We start from the raw sequence: 23,690 nt of genomic DNA on the forward strand, positions 1-23,690 counted from the left end.
CTACAGTATCCTCCACCTGCAAGGACATAGTATAAACAGATAAGCATTTGTCCAGATAAAAGCAATTCTAGACAACTGACACTCTAATACAGCATCTTAAAAGAGGTGCTGGTCAAAGACCATAATGTTTTCACTGGGCTCTTACAGCATTTAGGCTTACATCTTTTTGGCTTAATCCTCATATCCTGGATTGTATATCCTTATGTGAGTGTCACCAGCAAAACACAGAGGAAATCCAATTCTATGAAGAATTTGTCTTCCATTTCCTTGATGGGGTTCCATCTGGTTTCTCCATTGCACAATTGTACGTCTTGCATTAAGTCTTCCTGGTTTTGCGTCCAAAGTTGTTGCAGAATTGTCCACAGCCTCCTGGATGTGACATGCATTGATTTCACGAACAAGCTATCAAAACCCTTAGTTCCAGTTCAAAATCCCTCCATAAACCAGCATGATTCCAAAGTCTCATGGAAGTTTCCTAGCACTGTACTTAGTGCTGTCTGCTCCATCCTGATTTTTGTGGCTTTGCTTTCCTTCTTCAGCCTACCAGGCTTATTAGCTTCAATTAGGCTTTCTTTTGTTTTCTTGAAGTCCCTAGGAAAGTGCTTCATCAAAGTCTCCTCCCAGGAACCTCTCTGAACAATTCACAAAACAACAAAATCCAATTAAAACACCGCTTTCAGAAACAGCCTTTCCTTCAGTACTTTGGAAACATGGCAGAGTGAATACCATACATACATTATTTTTACCCGCTTTTATCTTCTGACTCGTGTATTCTATTGCCCAGTCTATCCCCTGAAAAAAAGCTATTTTGTAAGTGCCAAACACTGTCACAGCACTTCTTTACAGGCATTCAGCTTGTTCAAAGTCTAGTTCACAGCAAACTTGTGCTTAACACAAGCTGCAGTGAAGTTGTTCATAACTGAACCAGTGCTGACACCTATTGTCTGGCACCTCCCACTTTGTATTATAGAAGTATTAGGAAAATGACACTTTTCTGCAAGAAATCTTCAGCTCTTTTGCTTTATATCTGTGCAAATTTATATAAGCACTACCCTCACGTAGCAAGCATCAATCTTAAAATTAGTGTACACAAGCTTAGTACTCGTAAATAGTTTTGTAATACTTTAAATAACAATTATTACTCATAACCACAGGTAACATGTTACAGCAATCTTAAAGCAACCAGCCATTACAGCATTAACACCAAAATCAAACATGCTTAGTTTCCTAATCTGTGTTTTCCATAATGCACGATCTGCTTCAGTTTAAAGAACACATGTAATCATGTCATCTCTTTTTTAAGGAATCCCATGCATAAATTTTTGCCTAGCCCTGGTGATAACGTTACAGCTAAAGTATCCCTCTCTGCTAAGTCAGTAAATGCAGCTTATGATATTCCACCATAACGTGTATTTTTGACCCAGGAACTTACTATTTATATGTACACATAAGAAAAAAACTAATCTATATATAGTGACCTCTGTATATAGATTACACAGTAATATAACACTTCAGACCTCATTCTCAGCACTGCCACTGATCACACTATACCAAATTAATTCTCTGCCGTCCTGATAGGATAGTCTATTACAATACCCATTTCATAGGCAGAGAACTAGAGACACCTAGAACAGGAATTTTCCAAACCCTCTAAATAACACTGGTGGAGAAGAGCTCGTGATGGTGAAGTCTGGAAATCCCACCCCAAGCCAAACTGAATTACCAGAAATGACAGAGAAAAATGGGGATGGAGAAGGGGAACCCACCCAAAAATCCCAAACCCTTAGTAAACTTGTATTACAGAAGAACATCTCCATTCACATAGAACTCACTTGAGTGAGCTAAAATGAAAACCTTTTGTCAAACAAACACAAACTGATTCTGAGACAAGTTATTCTGACTTACCGGTGAGTTCAAGTCTAGCAGGTTTCCCATTTTAGAAATACCCCTTTGCCCATTCATAACTCAGAGATGGGTACGTTTTAGAAGTCCCAAATTCCCTGCAGTCGCACTCACGCACTAAAGAGCTCAGAAAGGAGCTGATATTAGTCAAGAACCTAGGGGAAAAAAAAAAAGGCAACTGGCTTTTCTCATTCTGACTGGTTAATCCTACAGACCTGGCTGTTGCAATCATAATGATAATCTGTTCTGCAGATGATCCTATGTGGAGCTCAATAAATCCAGTGAAATTTAAGGAAACACTACTCCTGCCAAAGGAGTTTACCACCAGAATTAGGTAATAAATGTATGAGAGCACAACAACAAACCAATGCCGGAGGTAATGAAGGAAAAGGTTTAAACCAAAGGTGAGAAGGTTTGTTGCTTTTTTCTCATGCTCTTCTTGCAAGAAATGGGAGGGAAGAAACACAGGCAACTCTGAAGAGGGTTCTGTGGAGGGATTTATGAGGAACAGTTTGGTAAAGCGGAGAGTAAAGAAAACAAAGTCCCAAGTCAGTCCTTTAATGCTCATGTACGAAGCTTCCAACGTTTTTGCATTAATCCTGTGTACCTGCTACCCCTCTCTTATAGCTGGACTACTGCTACAACCTTGTAAGTACCCACTGTTGCCAAAACATGTGCATCTTTCCACTGTTTGCTTTGCATCTGGATATTCAACTTCAGCTGGCACAAATATTCCTTCTGGGAGCACGCACTGGCATTCTTTTCAGGGATCTCCAGAGGTCTCCACCTGCTGAAATCAGGGTCAGCTGTGAGGGCATACCAGGTTAGCTAGGGCTTTACATTCCCTATCTCACTTCAAGATTCTTTCCAGAGCATAAGCTATTGATGGTTGTGCTGCTTCATTGTGAGTTCTCTGTATAGGTTAAAATTCTGATTTTATTTATTTATTCATTATTTTATGTATTGATTACAGACTGTGAATGTGAAGGCAGAGAGTGTTGCCTGAGGACATCTCTTCTTCCTTGGCATTACCTATGGACCACTGTTTAAGACAGACTCTTGAATTAAGTGGACTTGTTATCTGACTGGATAGGGATGTTCATACTTTATTGTTCATACTTCATTTATAAGTCTCCCAAAAGGTCTTTCTGGTTACAGGTACAGGTTTGAAAAAGATCATGGTCACAAACCAAATATAAATTGGATCTCCTCACTGAGGTTTGTGAGTGGATACTGGGTCATTATTCATGAATCACTGGTCATTCAGTGTTCAGCTTATAATTGTATGAACATTTTCTAATTGTATGGGTTCGTTTCATGAATTATGATCTCTTCACCTGCATTTGAAGATGGGTGGAGTTTAATTATAGTTCTTTTCTTAGTCCTACCACTGGCTTCCTCTGACAGCTAGAAGAAATGAACTAAGTTAATTCAGCCTTCAGTTGAGAAGTATTAGTTGTCACTAGTCTTCAGAACAATCGGCAAAGCAAGACTTGGTTCAATTCATCCACATGTTTTCTTTCATTACCTAATTCCAGTGGACCAGACAAAGGATGTTTCAAATATGACCTGAAAAGCAACTTGTTTTCAAGCAGGCTTTTCATCAGCATTATCTTCAGCAACAGCTAACTTGACACTTATGAGTTGTCTTTTACTTGCCTTCAGGGTATCATGAGAGATCAAACACCTGTCCAATAATCTAACTCAATAAAAATCAGTAAGGTATTTTAATCCTTCTTCTTAGTTTTTCTTTCTCTTCTTTGCTGACGTTCTAGGAGTATCTTATGACATTTACTCATTGTAACTCTGCCCCAGGATGCACCAGAAGGAAGCGGAGTCCCCTTATATACTGGCTGCTGCCTTTGTCATGGGTGGAAGCACCGTCTCCAGCGGTTGTTTTGAGGAAAGGAGAGGGGAGCAGCTGCAACAACTATGCAGAGCTCTTCATGCTTCTGAACAGCTGCTAAAGCACCCCCTCTCTGCCTTCAAATAATATCCTGATATTCCAAGATCCCAGAGCAGACAAGTAGCAGCTTCAGGGCCAGTCTAAATAAGTAAAGGCTAGCTCCCATACCATACCCTACATGTCCAATTTTCCACTGCTGCTCTTCACAGGGGATAGTCTCTACACAGAGGTCTGCCTCAGCTGTTTTCTTCTGCCCCTGTGAAGGTACGGATGAATTTTGCTCAGGAGATCATTAAATCTAGTTTTCTCTCATCCATACACCAGATGCAATCTGGCATATGGCTCCTTGTCAAAACTCTGATACCAACTATAATGATAATTTCTATTTAATATCTTGTCCTAAACCTGTCTGGGCATCTGCACAAGTGCTCTGGCTGCCCTGTGTATCTCACTGCTAATCACTTTCTCATTTTAGAATGCAGCATTTCAGTGGACAGTTCATTCAAAAGACAATAAATCCTTCACAGCTGCTTCTGCTAACAAAAGGAGGCTTTCTGAATCAACCTGGCACTTAACTGCTCTGTCTAGGAAGGATCTGTATGCCAAAAGCTTGCAAGCATTCTCCAACTACTTCTGTTCATCTAACAACAAGACTGCCTCTCTTTTCACAGACCCTGCTAAACAGAATCCTGTGCATATTAATATCTTGTACTACAGTTTACTTCTAGCTCCCTATTAGCTCCTACCATTAAGATGTCCGAGTTGTCAAAAGTACACTTAATCTAGCAAGACTGGACAAGTATGGAACGTCAGTCCCCTGGAGAACTTCAGCAGAGCTTTGTTACCAGTATAATACAGGAGAACAGATGCCATAATCATCACTGAAACAGGCTAGGTGCCTCAAATTACAGCCATCATGGTCAGCTTGTATCCCCAGACTGTGAGCTCTCTTCAAAACAAATGCATTCTAAATACTGACAGTAACAGTAATAGTAACAGACAATAACCATCAGACAGGAAAGAAAAAGCCCCGCTGGAAAATCATGGATAGGGCTGGCTCAAGAGCAATTGCAATAAACTCAGCATGAATCATTTAAGGTGAAAATTAGGAAAGCCATAAACATAGCAGTAATGTTGAAGAACACCCTTCCAAGAGCAGCAGTGCATGAAAGATTAACCGCATTCAAAGTAAACCTTGAACAGCCTACGAACTGGATAATGTTACACGAGTATTACAGAAGTTGAAACTTAAATTACTTCAAGTCCTGTGTTTCCCCTTCAATCCTACTTCATCTCCAAAACACAGATTTTCTTAAGCCATGTTCCTGATATCCTACAGTCTCAACACAAAATAAAAAAGACTCTTACAGCCTAAGTTATTGTATTAAGATTGCCTGTCAATGCTGAAAAGCCTGTATCCTTCCATTCAAACACTCCAGAATGACTCGTAGGATCATTCTACCACATCCCCATGGTGCCAATCGGATCAAACCCCTGAAGGCATGCCCACATCTCTAACTCCTCTTGTTTATTTCCCACCTAAATGTGCTTGCATAAAGGCATTTGAATTGGGCCCCTGGTGAAGCCATCTTACTGGCTGGAATTCCGTTTGCTGCTCTTCAGGTGCCCTCCTACTGACCTGAGATCCCTCTCCAGGCTCTGGGCATCTTTTGCTGGCACTGGCATCAAACTGGTAGGAGTGGAAAGGATTGATGTTCCCCTCCCCTGGCAACTTTAAACCCCTCATGTACACCTTAACCGTGTCTCTGAATCCCTGACTACTCAGGGAGATACATATCAATGATATCCTAATTACCTGGATTATTTTCAAACATCAGAACCTCACACTCAGACTCGCTGCTTTCAGTGATATACTTTATGCCAAGAATGGACATTTAAAGGCACTGAACAGGAATTTTACACCATCATTCCTGAAGGTTTCCAGTTCATGAAGAACAAGTTACCTTTACTTTTCAAGAATTTACTTGGAAACCAGATGGGAGATGAATGTATTCCCTTCATTACACTTCTTCCTATATCTGCATCATGAACTTAAAGATTCCAAGTATTTCTGATCATTTATCATGACTACCCTTCATACCACCTCATAACAGGTACATGTTTTCATGTCCCTTTTGCATTGGAGTGGCTTCCTTTTATAATAAAACTGGTTACCCCCACTGTTACTTTGTATCCTGTATTATTTTCTACCTGAATACAAAAGACAGAGCTGGTAGTTTTCATGGGTTGGCAGAAGATTACTTTGCAGAATTTGAGCAGGCAAAATGAGGTCAAGATGTTTACTTATAAAGGAATTACAAGGCTGTTGCAATAAAATATCCAGTATGACTAATGCAGACACCTAACAAGTACAGCTATACCTGTACTGTCAGGCAAATGCTGCTGATGTATCTTGATGTAGACATGATTAACAACCTTTTTAAATTAAGAGAAGATGGGCTTTAACCAAACAGCTTAGAAAAATACTGTAGAAAAAAGATGGAAGCATAAGACACAGTATGAAGATGTGTGCATACAGGATTCTCAGAGCTGCTTCTCCCAAGACAAGGTGAATGTGCCCTAAATGGTTAACAAGGTTGGGATTGTAGAAATTGCTAACAGACTGCTAGTTGTTTACTGCCTTCTTACCTCTGTAACTAGCAATAGGGGAGTGTCCAATCACACCTCTGTCTGGCTTCTGCTGAGTAAATCCACAGTTTCTTTGCAGTGTCTTTTTCAGTGATCCTTCCAGGAGATAAATCAGATCTAGACAAGACAAGTGGGCAGAGTAGTCAACATCACTCACTTTAATAAAGACAACACAAAAAGCCTTTTGCCTTGAACAAAATATGAGCTATTCTATATAAATGAAAACACAGTGGAGTTGAATGCAGGATTTCAAATGCATCTCTCTCCAAGACTTACCATGGTTCCAGTCCTATAATATTACCAGGTTTATTACCACAATAGAATACTTCCAGTAAGAGGGAAAGATTGCAAGCTGTGTGGCACAGAAACTGAAATCTAAACCAAAAGCTTCTGAAGAAAAAGGAAATAGGCTAAGAGAGCCCAGAGGAAAGACCTAGTTCTTTCCCTATCATATTCTATAACTACTGCGGCAGATGATAGATTTTAAAAAGGACTAGTGTGGGGCTTTATAACATGCAACCTGCTGCATATTCCATGTCTTGCAGACTATTAAACACAAAAATACCAATAGTAACCTGCACTGAGAGCTGAAATAACACAAAAAGAATGAACAGGATTCTAATATCATCAGCTCCAAGCCATTGATATCAAACACTCAGATCCTAAGGAACTTCAATGGCCATTCGAATTAACCTCTTTTTCCCATCATCACATCATCCCATGTTACAGCTGTGCATGGCAGAAGCAACTTTTTAATCAGATCTTTATTTTAGTGAATTATTCTGTTGCACTGATCAGCTAATATTGGCATGTGATTGTAAATTTCACTTTTTACATTTAGCCCCCTAATTTAAAAGTTTATTACTGTCAGTCACTTTCACTGCGTCAGTGAAGACCAAGAACAAGGCCCCAGACTGTTAGTCTCTTTGTCAGTTCAGAGCACAGAGTCAATATCTTCTCCACCACTTCCACTTCAGACAAAGCACTACAGACTAGGGAATGAACCACATTCTAGCAGAACACCCATAAGATTCAAGAGTGGCAGTCAATTATTACTTTATAAACAGCTAGAAGTGATGGTACACAGGTTTTCACTAGTCTGTGCTCTGGAAACTACATTTTATTTCTCAAAGGCAGGGTCAATGTCTTACTTAGCCTCTTCCTTTAAGAGATGCAAACCTTTACTAAGCTAGACTTCAAACCCCTACATCAATCTATCTATTCAAGTCACGCATTAAGTAGTCTCTATTTTTACTATAAGTAGAACCAATATTTGGACGAAAGAGACATTCAGTTACTTTATATCTACGTTTTGTATTAAAGCATACAAACCCATCCTTTGACAAGGAACATTCTTAGAAAAACAGCCTTTTTATACATCACATTTCTCATTTCTACGTGGATTAAAGAAAAGATAGTTTGAGTTTCTCATCTTACAGAAGAAATTCTTGCAGTACAGAAAAGTTAGCTGAGCTCCCCAAACAACAGGACAAACGATGATGACACACCAAGGGTGAAATTTTCAATACTACTCAGTGCTGAACTTCTTTCTCACCACACTCACTGGGAGGGAAGCTAAATAAACATCAAATGCTTTCTGAATAATTCCACCTAGTGAGAAACCTCCCACTGTTCTCACTGAAGCTAGATTCTGAACCCCAAACTTATACCCTGTTGACTGAAACATAACATGTACATCTCTTCTCTATGTTTACAGTTCCCAGAACTGATGCCCCAGCAAAGGACGCAAAGTCAGCATAAGATCAATTAAAGCAAACGTAAACACACTAGTCTGTTTTCACACACTGACCTGAAAGGCATGAAAGCAACACAAGCTCGAAGAAGAACGCTAGTACTACCAATTTTCCTGGAAGGGTTTGGTTTTGTTTTCTGGAATAATAAATAACTGTAGAGCAGCTTATTCCACAAGGCATAATGCAGTGAATTTCCAAGAGCAGGAGAGCTTACTTAGAGTTCAAAGATTATTCTATTATCACAACTCCTACATGTCCATTATATCTTATTCGGATAAAGATTTGTAGCAATTACGGCAACTCAACTCAAGCAATGTTACAGTCTCCTAAGGTATAAACTGAATTGCTTAATTTCTAGTTATTCACGCCCCTTCCTTATATCTCAAGAAAATAGCACAGGAAATGATCTTTATATTAAAGGTACTAATACATATAGATAACACTGAGTACCCACCAGCTTTGATTCTATGAGGTCTCTTCCCACACCCCAAGTTTCACAGGTCTCCTAACCTGACCCAGTGGTCATGTCAGCATTTCCTGTAAGAAAAAACATAACTGTCCCTGATCCCTTACCTACACTGATGTCAGAGGAAGTTTGGATGCGGAAAGCTGACACAATGTTTGGGATAAAGGAAAGAACAAATTTAAGCACTTTCATGGTCAGGGTCTGCTGATTTGTGAAAGCCTGACTCAGCAGCGGCTCTGCAAAAAGCAGGTCCCTATTGGGTGAGGAGAGGGAGCGGATCCCAGAGCTGGTCAGCTGGGGAAGTCAGCAGCAGGACTGCAGGGAAGGTCAAGGGCCTGGCAGACAGTGGCTGGGCCCTGTGCCCAGCGAAGGGAGACAGGAATGGCCAGCAGGACACCAGCAGGGTAATTCTTTTGCCTGCCCAGCAGTGGGATATGGCTTGCCATCTATTGATGGCAGCTCCTCCACGCTAACGCTCTGTGGAAACCAGCTTAAATGCAGCACTCTCTCATAAGCAGACATTAAAGGAAACAGGACCTGTAAGTAAAATTAGATATCCTACTGCATATACAAATGATGATGGTGAGGAAGTATAAACACTACACTAAGCCTTAGCGGGTCCCTCTGCCCTTATCTCAGCATGTGGCTTGCCATCTAGTGGCTGCTCTTCACAGCTTGAGGTGGTCCAGCAGCATCTGCTATTTCTAGAAGGGCCATGAGATAGACGGGTAGGTAACGTGACCATTAAGAGATCAGAAAGACAATAGCTAGAGAAAAGGAAGAACAGAGACATTTTTAAAGCTATTAAAATTATGAGCACAGGAAAATTTACTCATGGGAGAACTAAGATGCATTTGTTCCTCTGGAAAAAGAGATCTCCAAGTTAATTAATCTACTAGTTAAAAAGTCTTCTGGCCCTACCCAGACCGACAAGGCACAGAAGGATGGCTTCCTGTCAGATTCAACTTCTCATGTATTGCATACGACATTCCAACAGCTGCCCTGACAAGCTATAAATAATTAACTTAATCCACGTTGTGCAAGCTACAAGGCAAAAGATTACAAAATCCATTTATGCAATTCAGACATGTTACATTGGGACACCCAAAATACACCTCAGCAAGCTGATTGTCTTCTAGTTTTTAGACATAAGATGGAAATCATTGGGGAAAACAGGCATAGCATAAGCTAAATTTCACTTTAAATATGAAAAGGCTGGAAAAAAAGCAAAGCATTACTAATGATGAACTTTAACAGAAAAGGCACCACAAAAAATAGCTATTTATTGTATTTATTCCATTGTAAAAGCTGAAAGGGATCTGAAATCTGGTAATCAAGATACAGTTGGATAAATAATCCATACAACACTTTTTTCCTTCCCCCTTTCACTTTATGTTGTGGTGAGGTGATGACAGTTTTCCTGCAGGCTTTTTATTGTTAAAAAGTCCTCTCCCAAATCATTCCAGCAAATTGTTCCTGATGTATCGATAACACAAACTTCTGCAAGTGTTCTCCACAATGCAAAATGTTTCCAAACAATTGTGACTAATTACAATTATGTATACTATGCAATCATTTATCATCATAAAATTGACAGTATTCATTTCCTGGCCTGGAGAAGGCAAACTCATCTCACTATTGCTTCAGGAGACTTTATAAAGACTCTTCACTGCTCCCAGTGAAAAAAAAGCCAAATTCAGCACTTGTGTTCAAGCCCTTCCATATAAAGAACATCAAGATCCCTGCACACTCCAGAATTATTACACTGCTGATCTGTTTATCCCACCTCACATGCTGTTTTAAATAATCATGTTTGAGTTACAAGAGTAATAATAAGAAGAAGTAATAAGCATCTTTGACAGACAGAATGAAGAGCTGGTCGCCAAGTTACGGCAATGCATTGGAACTGCCTTTCTTCAAAGGAAAGGAGAAATCGCTCCAACGACACCATCTTTAACAAGACAAAAACCATACTTGGAACAGCAAAGGCAGGCAACATGGTCAGAAAACATGACAATGTCCTGATGAAAAGGTAACAAATTATAATATAAAAAAGAGGTCTAGGACACACTGAGATGTCAGAGGACATTTATTTGATGTCATATTCTGTATTTGAAGCCTTCCCAGGCAGTACATGACATTCAGCCCAGGCCGAGCAGGTCCACAAGAAGGAAATGGATCTTACAGGGCTCTTGGAGCCAGAGAGCTTCGCACTCCACCAGGCTGAGGGTACCCATGCTCAACAGGGGACTGTCTGTGCAAATACATCCACAGACTAAGTCCAGTAGGGGTCATAGTGTTCACATGTCAGACATCTCACCCGTGGTTATCACTAGGTGTTTTGAGTTTCCCATCCAGCTCCACAGGACTTCTGGGTGCCCAGAAAAAGAAAAGGCTGGAACAGATGGATCTTAATTAATGTTATTCCTCTCTTCCATCTGTTTTCAGTCTTACTCCTATATAACCAGTGCCTAAGACACTTACCCCTTTCAGCTGAGAGTTTTTAGAATCCACTTTATCTTTGATTCATTCAGGACTGTGACTTCAAAAGTTCCCTCAAAGTTTCCAAACAGAATAGTAATAAATACACTTTAGCAGTGATTCCCCTTGAGAAATAGCTTAAATGGAGCCCACTAGAATATCTGTCTCTCAATCTTGTCAATCTCCACTATCACGAATTCCTGAAAATCAGGTTGATTCAGGATACATGCCACATGATTCAGTCTCTCCAGACTATGTCTGCTACTCGCTGGCCTGCAGAATCACACTCCAAAGCAGATGACTGCTGCCTCCCATTCTGACCATGCTGTCAGAAGAAGGTTGATTATCTTTCTTATCAAGGCTGTTTGTCTGGAAAGGTGATGACGTATTTCCCTTCTTTACATTTGCCCCCTGCTCCGTTGCCTGCTTCTCTGCAGCTTACTGACTCAAGGCTGGCTTACTGCTGCCTTCATACAGCCTTCCTCGCATATTGCCTGAATGTCTTTCCTTCATTTCATTTCCTTCTTGGCTGTGTTTTACAAAGATCATGCTTCAAAAAAAGCAGCATCTTCTATTTGACTTCAAAACTGGTGCTCATTAAGGTGTTATGGGTTGCTTTTTTTTTTTATGGTACACCTCATCATTCACACTTCTTCAACAGAAATTTCCTTTTCCTTTTAATTACTGCTGGGGATCCTCAAGGCAGTTTAACAGAAGCTAAAACCTGTTCAGATAGGCTAAACTCACGTTGCGAGCATACGTATCTGAGGTCTGTTGTGGACATATAAAAACTATACATTGTTCTAAAAACAAGACTGGCTTCAGAAGCAGCTCTTTATCAGCACATTTAAATAACAAGTAGAGACCTGAGTATCAATATTTCAGTAATCAGATATATACATTTACATATTATATCTTACTCAGACATCTGATCCTGCTGTTTTCCCTCTCTCCTCTTCCTACGACACTGAGCTCTCTTCAGTGAACGTTTCATGACTGCATTCACCAGAATAACCTTCATTTTTTTTTTGTCAGTTGGTTACTCCTCCATGGAGGAAATCAAACCTAAGTACATACTCCATAAGTTTCATCCCTTTTTGAAATAAGAAGTGCCCTTAACACAGCCCGGACTTTGACAGATTGTCTGTGCTTTTTTCCTCGGCTGGTAACTTCAGTCCCAATAACTTCCTCATTCCAAAAAAAGTATAACCAGCTTCTTCCATTTACCTCTACCAAGTTACCTTATTCACCACTTCACACCCTTTGATCAATTTACTGTTCTCCACTGTCGATCTTAGTCTTCAGCATCCACAAAAACTGGTTTAAGTCCTCATTTGTGTCTGTGCTTTTCTCTGCAAACAGTCAAAGTCTTTCTGTTGCCACCCTCAAAGTACTTCTTCCCATAACCAAGGAACATGGAGCCCCTAGTCAGCTTCTCTGACACAGCTAAGCATTTCTCACCTAGGCTTCTATGCTCAGCTTGAAAGATATACCACAATGGCTTCCTTCCACCCTCATTTTCTGAGCACTATAGTATTTCCTAGGCACCTTAGGAACCCATGGAACTGGCTCAGAACATAGTCATCAGGATGAAGAATCCACAGGTATGTCCATCTGGCAGAATAACACACCAGGTCCTATTAGGACAGAGTCTTTAATTATTACCCCACTTGACCTCCTTGCGGGTGAAGGCAGTGGACCTCCATCTTCAGCTGTGGCAGTGCTCCTCTATACCTTCCTTCTGTAGGATGGTCAGTGTCTGGCTCCTTCATGTGGAGCAGTGGGTTCAGCTCCTCACAGCAGTGTTGGTGCATCCCAGGATCAAGCCAGCTGGCTTCCTCCAGCCTGAGTGTCCTGCAGATGAGAACCATGTACGCCCACTTCTGCAAATCAGTTACCACTTTCAGCAGCTGCTGTAGCTCATTTTGCAACCGGCCTGTTTCACCTTGGGTGGAAGCTCTCAGCTGGCATCCTTTAATGAAAGTACCAGAACTACATTGCCAGCAAGTCAGGACCAGAACAAAGGTGGAGAGCTCCAAAGACAGAAGTAGAAACAGCAACAGAGAGAGTAGCATCATTTAGTCTGCACACCTATTTCCAGGTCCTTCAGATAAGGGTCCCATTCTGTTGCGGAGTAAAGCAGCACCTACAGGAAGGCACTGACCTCATTTAAACCATCTAAATGAATCCAGAACAATAGGATAGTTCAGGGGTGCAGGAGGTGCCCCATTGCTTAACAGTACTTCCATGAGGATCAGTTATCAATATTACAAAGTCATCAGGCACATTAAAGAATTCCCAGCTAACTATTTGCAGGTCAAACAAATCCTAGTATTGACAGACTCCTGAAATGAAAGCTATGCTTGACTCAAGGCAAACCCTCCACAAGTAACTACACTTTGTTGTAATGAATGTGTGGGAGGCATGTGGATTGCCAGGATGGCTCAAATCCAATACTGATGGAGAGCTAAGGTCTCAATGAACCAAGCTAGCAAGCTTGCTGGTGGAGAGCAGGGGACTGAGGTGTCATCTCATCATCTACTGTAATGGAATGAGAAATGCTCCAAAGCCGAACTGGAGCTGCAAGGAGAATTAACATTTGGAAATATCACATTCCTCTTCCAAAGTTAATTATGCAAGCTCACAATGTCAAAACCTAGCTGGAAAACAGACATGGCAGAAGAACTGTGAAGTCAGACATGGGGTACTACACAAGCCACAGATTGATCCTTCAAAGAGTATACCAGAAACAAAGCAAATAAGATTTCTGCTCTGACTCATTCATATTATAGGATGCCCCAAATGACTCAATGATACACTGTCAATGATGATATTCTGTAAAGTTTATACAAGTGTTTATAATTACCTGGGAACTGATTATGAATTGGCAAAACAAAGGAGACAGCCCATTCAGAACAATCCTGTTGTATCCTCCTAGTGTGGCTCAAATTAATAGAACATGAACAATAAATTCAAAATTATCTGGCTGAAACCCAGATTTTTCCTGATACAGACCAAAAATTTCACCTTTTAGATGAAAGGGCACTTAAAAATATTGACATTTTGCCAAAGAAAACATTTCAAGAAAGAAATAATAGGGTACAAAGTTGCCTAAAAGACCTGCAAAATAACAGAATTAAAACATTCCTGTGTATTTATTCAGTGTTAGTCAGGATATTGCTGATGCAGCGACTCCAAAGATATACCTGTACAAAGCTGTAGAATGGTATCATCACAGAGGAAGCAGCTTAGAGTGCTATAAAGGGTAATTTTGGTCAACTGAACTGCTCACTAAAAAAACAATCCTAAAACCCCGCATACAGACACTGTTTTCTACAAGCCACCAACTGTTATTTTCATTTGGGTTTTTGTAGGGTATACACCCCCAGGGCAATTATAAACTTGACCCTGAGTATCCTGTATCTTTCCAACTAAGCTCCCAAAGGCAGTTATTAAAGGCTTGCAATTAGTCATAATTCAAATCTGAAACTTTACATCTTGAATGTCAATATTAACAACTTGAGAAGAGCCTGTAGAAAATACCAGAACTCCTTTAAGTCTACTTTACCCAACATTTAAGGTTGATTTGATTGGACCTATGCTTTAAAAACTTTAATGGATATATTCATTCATTTTTGCGCATTGCTAGTACTGGGTCACGTACTACTGTTTTTCCACGTAATCACCTCATGTTGCTATGTTACCAAAAGCTAAAATAATCTAATGAACATTAATTAACATTTGCACAACACCCTGTAATGTTGTTACTTGCAGTTTTACAGGAAGAGCGGAGACACTAAGAGGAGCTCTTAGATCATACAGTGAATCAGCAGCAGCACGGGTATAGAGACAATAAACCCACACTCCCATTTCTACAACAGTCAGGCCAGGCCCTTCTCAAGTGACTAAACCATAGAACTAATTCTATTACTTTAAAATGTTGCTTCAAATTAATTGGTTGACATTAGTATTGCAACTTTCCACCCAATGCTGATGGGTTTGATTTTCATTTATGGTAGTTTCTTATCAGAAAAATCAAAGCTCCTTCTTAAATTATTAGAAAGCAGCCACTTGAATACTGCAGAGAAAATTAAGGAAGTTCCCATGATTTCACTTCCAGTTTCCACCTGCTTCTGTGGCACAGTGGGCACGGAAGAAGAATTTTCAAGGTCCACATGTAGCATTCAAAGGTCTGCATATACAGAGATTCCCACTAGTGTCTCCCAGCTCATCTAGCAACAGATCACAGGAGAAAATACTGATTATAGCTAGAGCTCTTCACTCTCCTTTTGCCTGCAAATTCTTCCTCTTTCCCAATAATTACATTGTCCAGATATTACCCAAGACCATCTAATACTTCTGGGTACAACTCTACCTTCACACATATCAGTAAGGCCATTTACTCCAGCATTTATAGAGTATCAGCTGTCAACTTCAGAGACCTCCTCAGAGGAGCTTCTGGCATGCACAAACACAGTGAAAACTTGGTCACCACATGTTTTTGAGACACAATGAACCCCCTCCTGAGATAAACATGGCTATGCAGGGAGAAATGTACTGCAGAGACAAATTCAGTCTCAGTTCAAACACTCCTATCATGTGTAAGGATCACTTCCATATGTGTTAATACTTCTTTTGAAGGTTTAATTCTGGACTATTAGAAGTCCATTCAATTAGAAACTGCAAGAGTGTGGTGTCCTTCACCAAGGGACATAAAACTAGGCAGTTATGCAGATTGCTCCAGAGACCACCAATTGCACAAGCTTTGTAGAACATTATCTGTCATTTTATCTTGCCAATTAGTTTGCATAATAGTTGGAAAGTGGTGCTGATCAAATGTCTCCTGCAGTTTGATGGACCAGTGCTAACTTGCTTCTGGTTCAAAGCCAAAACACGAAGTGAAAACTAAAGCATTTGTAAAAATCAGAATCTTGTGGTTTTAATTAAGCTGCTAGTGTTTCCCTTAAGTTTAGGTAACTTTCCTAGTAGATATTTTACTAATTCCTCTAAAGGTAACCAGAGCTCTTACCAACAGTTACACTGACTCTATGAAGTTAAACCTTACCTTTTATTTCTCCAGTCTTCGGCAATTCTGCCTCTTGAAGTTTGCTCCTTTTAAATAAATCCAGCCCAAAGTAATCTTCATTGATTTATGCCAATTAAGAATCTAATTTTTGCTGCTGCCTGAAAGAGAGGTGAACTTATTCTTACTCTGCCTTCTACATTAATATCCATGGTTACCAGTGATGAAGTTTTCCTGCGTACACAGTTCATTGCTGATAAAATCAGCAAGATTATGCAAATAGCAAGACGCTAAGATTTTGGTTAAATTTTAACATTATTTAAAGTTTCATGCTGCTGGGTTAGACAAATAATATCACTTTGGTACTAGCAATTAGGCCCAAATTCATTCTCCATATGGCTGTAACAAGTTAGACATCCTGGATCCTGGTAATGACACAGTCAGTAAGATACTCATGTTTATTCTAGAATTAGTACCACGAGATTTTGTGCCTGAAGTGCAGTCTAAGATGACACTTGATTCCCTAGTTATAATGAATACAATTACAAGTAGCATCAAGCCAGTAATGATGATTTTACAGGTAACGGTGTCTATTCTATTTCCAGCACAGATAATGAAATACCCTACAAAGATGTGTTTACAACCATTTGACGAGGCCACAGTAAACAGAGGCACTTCAAACTAGTCCTGCTTTTTCCCCACGTCGATTAAGAAAGAATATCATGAGATCTCCATTTTCCTGAGATCTTTTGAGATTACAAATCCATCATTTGCAACAAATAATTGATGCTAACAGTTTAATAAGTCACACGAAAGCACTCATTACTACCTGACTTGCTTCCGCTTGTGCTTAACCACAGCAGAAACAAATTACTCCCATGGCCTCCAATTGCCCGACACACCTCAGAAAGCCTAACGTCACTTTAGGAGGTCATTTCTAGAGATGTGTGTGTGCTTTCCCATCACAATTGCCAAAGAGCAAACGTTGACTGATTTAAGTAACCTGTTGTTTTGAGACAAGTATGTGAAGAATTATCATGACCTTGATCCATCCTTGTGTAGCAAATGTCTAGATGACCTATCAGTTGCTGCTTGCAATACCTTTCCAGCTGCTTCCCCACTTAGGGTGAATGGTGCAACCCAGAGCAGAGCTAATGCACTTTGGAACATTCACCAAGTATTTTACTGTTCCCCCAGCACACAACTGGCCTAAGGCTTACTCATGACAGGGACATCCATGTTATGAATCTTCTTGGCAAACAGCAGAAATAGAAGAGACTGGACCTAAAGCTTTTTAAGGGTATTCCCAAAGGTCAAGATTTTGTCCAAACACAGTGGCAGCCTACGAATCATATTCTGATGAAACTTAGTCACCTTACCTACAGATACTGCAGAGTCATTGTTAGGAACAGTGCTATCATCATCTTTCCCTAGTTTAGTATTTCTTACAACACTTAATTTAACCACATCTGGGGAAATATGCATATGGTCTCCTTTCTTGCAAAGAATTTTGAATGTTTCTCATGTCAGTGATGAAGGGAACAGAGGGGGAAAAGCCACATAATGCCTTTCAGTAGAGGATGAAACTGATACTGAATATTTTTCTAGTTCAGGTTGTCTTTGGTTGTTCCATGAAGGAGGTGTATTGAACCATGCAGAGCTTTTCAACTCTCCTAGTCACACCTTCTTTCAAGTTCAAGTGTCACACCTAGAATATCCTGGACACAGTAATCTACTGTTGAGACAGGCACTCCCTGAAAAATGGTCTGTCATATCCTCCTAAAGACAGTATCTGTCAGAGCATACAAGTTGTGGGAAGCAATACATTGAGTATTTACCCTGGCTAACCACTGAATGAACTAATTCTTGATCTGTTTAATCTCCTGCCTCCAGAGACAATCACACTGCCTTTCAAAAGCTATTCATGTAATTTTTTTGTTCTACTCTTAGATTATTTTTGCAACATCACAACATGTGCAAGTGTATCTTCATCACCACCTTACAGATTGCCTTCTCTAAGGGACCTCTACCTGCTTCCCTGGTAACAGCACATCAGTGAAGCACTTCTCTGTAGTCTGTCACCCATCCATGTTGACTACACAGGCTGCATTCTCTGCAAAGGCAACTACTTGCAATACCCTGCCAAATGCCTTGTAAACCCAAGTTCTCCTAAATTCCAAGTTACTTTTCCCATGAACTAAGCATTCAGATAATCCCAAGGCAAGGACTTATCTCTGATGTTTATCTGCATTATGCAGTGAACTTCCCTGGCCTGTATCAGCTGCAGTGGCAGTGCTAGTAACTTTTAGCCAGTGGAAATCAGCAGATCACATCCTGACTTTCCTGACAAAAATTGCTGTGTTCAGCTAACACAGGAGGCCCAGTTTTGAGGCCACATGTTGCTCCACCAGCAGAGCCGAGGAAGCACGGTGCTAATGTGCTATTTCAGACTACAACACAAAACCAAGATCATATCTTGAATTACTCTACACTGGTCACACCTCTTTCGGATACTCTTGCTAGCTGTTCCAAAGAATGTATATGTAGAATGTACAGACTACCCTCCTCACTTGCCCTAAAAAGTTACCCTTCCAATTTATTAAGGTAGCAATTTTACCCATAAATCTATGATCAAAGATCTTTGGAATGTCCTGAAACTCCAGGGTGTCATTACTATTGCAGACACCTCTTCACCCTTCAGTTTAAGAAGCTCAGGTGAGTCAGACAACAGAACTGCTAACAGTGTTTTGGGTTGTTTTTTAAGTAAGCCAGTCAAGATAGATTGTTCTTCCTATTTCCCAACATTAGTCCAGCCTACTCACTACTTTTCCAGGCAGGTAAGTGCAGCTGCATCTCTAAACACGGATCAGGAAATATATAAAAAATACCTGCAGTGAAGGTGCAAACCATTCATGACAGGCAGCTCCTCAGACATGCCAGTACTTTTAGAAGACAATCAGTAGAAACGGTAGTTGGATCCTTTGACCCAGAAGGATGTAGAAAAAGACTTAATCAGAGCAGATAGCCAAACAATTTGCTATTTAACTTCCTTCAGAACCCATCTATCAGTAAGACTGAGTTGGAAGCAATTAAGCATAGGAAATTTTTATAGCTTCTGTTTCATTTTCCAACTGCTTTGCTCTGCACACACATTGAACCTTGGGGATCAGTTTGCGCTGTATTACTTACATCAGCCTAGCAAAGACATGTCCTGTAACTGCATTGCTATAGGTAGCTGGAGTATGGCATGAATATTAAAGTCAGTAGGTCAGATTTTAACAAGCAATTCTGAGCTTTGCCGAGCATTCACTGAAGTTATGCCTTTGCAATAGATGAGGCAGGTCTCCTTCAGCTGAACCTAGCAGTCAAAGGTTAAAAAAGATTTTCATGTTTGCATTACAGAGAAGCAGAGCTATCAGGGGTCCTCTTTACTCAATGAGCAATCTGCTTCTTTACAATACTGCTAATTCCCCCGACACTCTTCTGTTGCCACAGAAATCAAGAACTTGATCTTTAACAGCTTAATGATCTTTATAGCTTGTAGGCTAGGCTGGGTTTCTATCTTTCATGGAAACTTTGCAGTTCAGACAATACAATTGCAGTTGCTCTTTTCCTCAAAGGGAAATTAATAGCCTATTCTACTCTCAGCTCCTAAATAAGACATGTATTTTCTAACTGTCCTTTCATAGCAGTGAAAAGCATATGCTTCAGTAAGAACAGAAAAGTTACACTGCATGCAGATTAATTCAATGACATCAGAACTGCCTTTTGCAGACAGCATTAGCAAATCTCTCCTAAAATGCTAGCCTAGGTCAGTATCTATGCAGTCTGTTCTTTAAACTTCCTATACGCACCAGCAGTTGCCACAGAGCTGCTTGCCCACTAGGCAGGAGGAGGCCAGCAGTCTTGACCAAAGCCAGGGCTGCCAGATTCCTGACAGTGCTGTAGCAGGTACAGCAGGCACTGAGGACAGGATGTCCAGCCACAGAGTAAAAAGCTTGCTCCTGCTTACAGGGGGCTTAACCCTGCAGCAGCCCAGACCTGGGCTGAAGGACACCAGGGCACCAGCCAGCCTTGACATTACAGAGCACATCAGTCTCCCTCCATCTGTCTCAGATGCCTTTGTGTAGGTTTAAGAGCGTGAATGTGAACCTCCCTCATGGGAAGGTCACATCAGGCAGGACAGAAAGCCCCCATGACCTGCACCCTCAGTATAGGGAGGGCACATACCACTTCATGTTGCTCTGTCCCACTCCCCTGAAAGGCCAGGACACAAGACACCAACCTCCACGTAGGCAGCTGCTCCACCCAGGGGGAACACACAGAGTCACTGTCAGGGCCAGTTCCTAACCACCGCCAGGAACCCAAGCTGGGAGGACTCCCAAGGAGGAGCCCATGAACACACCTCACCCCTGCAGCAGGGAGGACACTCACACTGGGAGAAATCCAGCAGGAACCACGAGACTGGCTCCTCGAGCAAGCACAGCCTCCACAGCCCCTCTAGAGCCCCACTCACAGGGAGCTGCAGGGCAGAGGGCTGCAGAGCTCCAGGTGACATACACCCTGTCTGCAGGGCTGTCACCATCACTCCCAGGACAGTCAGCAACAGACCCTGGCCCTGCTTACAGGCAGATCACACTGCCCAAAGTGCTATCTCCACCCTAAATCATAGCCCAGGAGTGACTATTGATAAACTGATGCACACACAAAACATACTATGGTGGTTTGCTTGCTTTTAAATGAGCCACCATAGAAACACTCACTCCCAAACAAACCCCTTCCTCCTTTTCCTCTGCACTTACTAACTATATGCAGGTGCACTCTGTTACTAACACAGCCCACCTGCAGCAGGACTTACATGCTGCCTCAGAGTACTACTAAGACATGAAATTCTGATGGGACCCATAGCCAAAGAAAAATCTTCTCCTATGGCAGAACTTTATGAGTCCTCTGTTTTCCCCTATGAAGAATCACATTGCTATGCCTTGCATTTAAACACACAGGTTTCCAGGGAGTTATTTACTCCCACCTGACAGCTCAGTTAATTTGGGAAGGACTCATCTGACCCTATAAGCTGGGTAGACACTGAGCTCCTGTCATAAACTGGGTGAGCAGCTTTAGGCAAAGGATGGCAATTGAAAAGAGCCATCACTGCCACAGAGGTTATTAAGCCTTCCCTGCAGAAAGAAGGGAGCCTGTGTAAACTGTCATTAGGACAGTGCATCATTGCAATGCATTATTCATATCATGGTGGCATCAATAAGTTCCAATAAAGTCATAAGCTCCCTGTTCTTCAAGTACACAGACCCAGCCCTAAGTGCCTGAAATTTAAGTAGGCAAGACAGAGAGTGCGGAAATGAGGGATAAGAAATTAAATTATATTTCCAAGGTTACTCAAGAGGTCTGTGGCAAATTGAAGAACAAAACCAGAGCCTACCTCTATTTGTTAACTACTGAGGCCCTGTTCCCTCATCTCCCAGTCAGTACTTTTTGCTTCCTGCTTTCCTTCTCCTTAACATTACTTCATTTCTGAGGTTTAGTTCCTGGTGCATGCCACTTTTGGCAGATGCTGACAACCTGTCACAGCCCTAGGAGCTGTTACGTTATTATAGATGTCCATTTTAATAATGGTATGTGGCTCTGTGTTCCCTGTTTTACCTTTTCCTGTTCTCCACCAGGTGTTTCTGTGTTGTTTTTACAAGTTGCAATCCCGTTCAAACCCAGGGCCTCATATACAAGTAGTGGGAGCTGGACAAAGTAAGGGCAATAGTGATGCAACACTATAGTGCTGCATCACGGATGTGCCCTCATCTGCCACCACACCAAAAAAAAAGTCTCCTGAAAAGCCTGTAAAGCCCAGACTAATGTCAGAGTTTCCAACACCGACAATTTTTGAAACTCTAAGAGCTTCTTCACTGGGCTGTAATCACAGAATGAGCTATAAAATGGGAAATGTCTGTGTCCTGTCCAGCCTTGGGGAAACCTTGAAAGACTCTTTAAGAATCAGAGATACAGACTGTGACAGTTTTTATCAGTTGCTTTCCTCTAGTGCTAAAACGCTACCAAGAAGCTCAGCAATGTACATGTCTGATTGCCAGATTGATTTGGCAGTGTCCAGCAAAACATCTTTCACTTTCTTCAGTGTGGCTGCTGCAAAGTTTATGCATCAGAAACATTCCTATTTACAAAATCATCATCTCTTTATTTATTTCCTAGCTATCAAACAACATCACTGGATGGCTCTTTCTGAGTAGGAAGGCAGTTTCTACACATCAAACTCATGAAACTTCCAGAGGATTCTCTCTGATCCCTGACAGACCTGAGGACACCAGCTCACAGGCCAGCCCACACAGCCTCTTTGGGGACAGAAGGTGTTTGTTAACACTTAGGCCTCAGTAACCTAGTTTATAACTTCACCACACTCTGCAATAAGATGTTTTGCCACTAGGCAGCCACCTCGATATTCAAATCAGGCCAATGTAAACTGCAAACAAATGTATTTGTAATATACCAAAAAAGACAATAGAGACAAATGCTTACAAAAAGTATACAGGAGAAGAAATGAAAGAAAAAGAAGTATAACATATTTGCATTTTCTCAATATATTTTTCCCTCATCACATCTGAACTATTGTGAATCTTTGCCTTATACACAGACAATTAATTAACATGTCAGGGGATCCTAACAGATGAAATTCCCTTCCTTCACTTACCTGTCTTTCTCTTATATGTCTTTTATGCTTCATATCCATTTCAGAGAGAGCCTTGGTATTTTCTAGCTAACCAAGGAAGTGATAGAACATTTATTTTAATCAATAACATTTAAAATCAGGGCTCTTTGTTCTTCCTTACAGTGTGCATTTCTGTTCAAAGCCTCTCCATCACTGAAATATGCCTTTGATATCAAATTGTCCATAAACCACCTAAGGCATGTAAGCAAAATCAAGTCATTAAGCTTATAACCGGCTCTTGCTTAAGACTGCCATAAAAATAACTGACCCTTTAGCATCTATACTCTAGAGATTAAATACCATCAACATACTCATCAGTCTTCATTACACTAGGCAAACATTTCAGCCTCAAACTTCCTCTGCTCATATTTCTGCAAAGCTACAACAGCTTAGTATGTCACATTGACAGTTTCTCCTAAAAGAAGCAAAAAAAAGATGAGTTGCTGCTTACCATGAGGTGACAGGAAATCCTGAGTTCTGCATATATCCTGGCCCATGCAATCCATGACTTATCTTCGCCTGTTAAAACACTGTGATTTTTTTTTCCTGGGATGCTATTCAGTTCCTCAGCATAGAGCAAAATACATGATAAAAGTCTTAACAGACCTCAGAGAATTCTTGCAGCTTTGGGATTAGACTCCCTTTTATTTCAATTCTTTCCTATGCTGCACTCGGAGACATTCATAGCCTTTAGGACTATTTTCAGTGTTACTTATGTGTCCCCCAATATGCATGTGTGGAGGAGACGTAAGTCATTAGAACGACAGGTGCTGCCAAAC

The 23,690-nt window shown here is 40.9% G+C and overlaps 1 protein-coding gene across 1 annotated transcript in view; it reads right to left on the reverse strand.

Annotated features, from left to right (window-relative positions):
• The window catches only part of XDH (xanthine dehydrogenase), a 58,967-nt gene extending 52,393 nt beyond the window's left edge, over positions 1-6,574 (reverse strand). The window contains exon 1 of the mRNA XM_065679739.1: positions 6,458-6,574. The gene's annotated coding sequence lies outside the window, so the exon portion shown is untranslated. The remainder of the gene's footprint in view (positions 1-6,457) is intronic.
• Positions 6,575-23,690: the final 17,116 nt, after the last annotated feature.

This window comes from Lathamus discolor, chromosome 5, assembly GCF_037157495.1.
Source record: "Lathamus discolor isolate bLatDis1 chromosome 5, bLatDis1.hap1, whole genome shotgun sequence".
Classification (NCBI taxonomy): domain Eukaryota; kingdom Metazoa; phylum Chordata; class Aves; order Psittaciformes; family Psittacidae; genus Lathamus; species Lathamus discolor.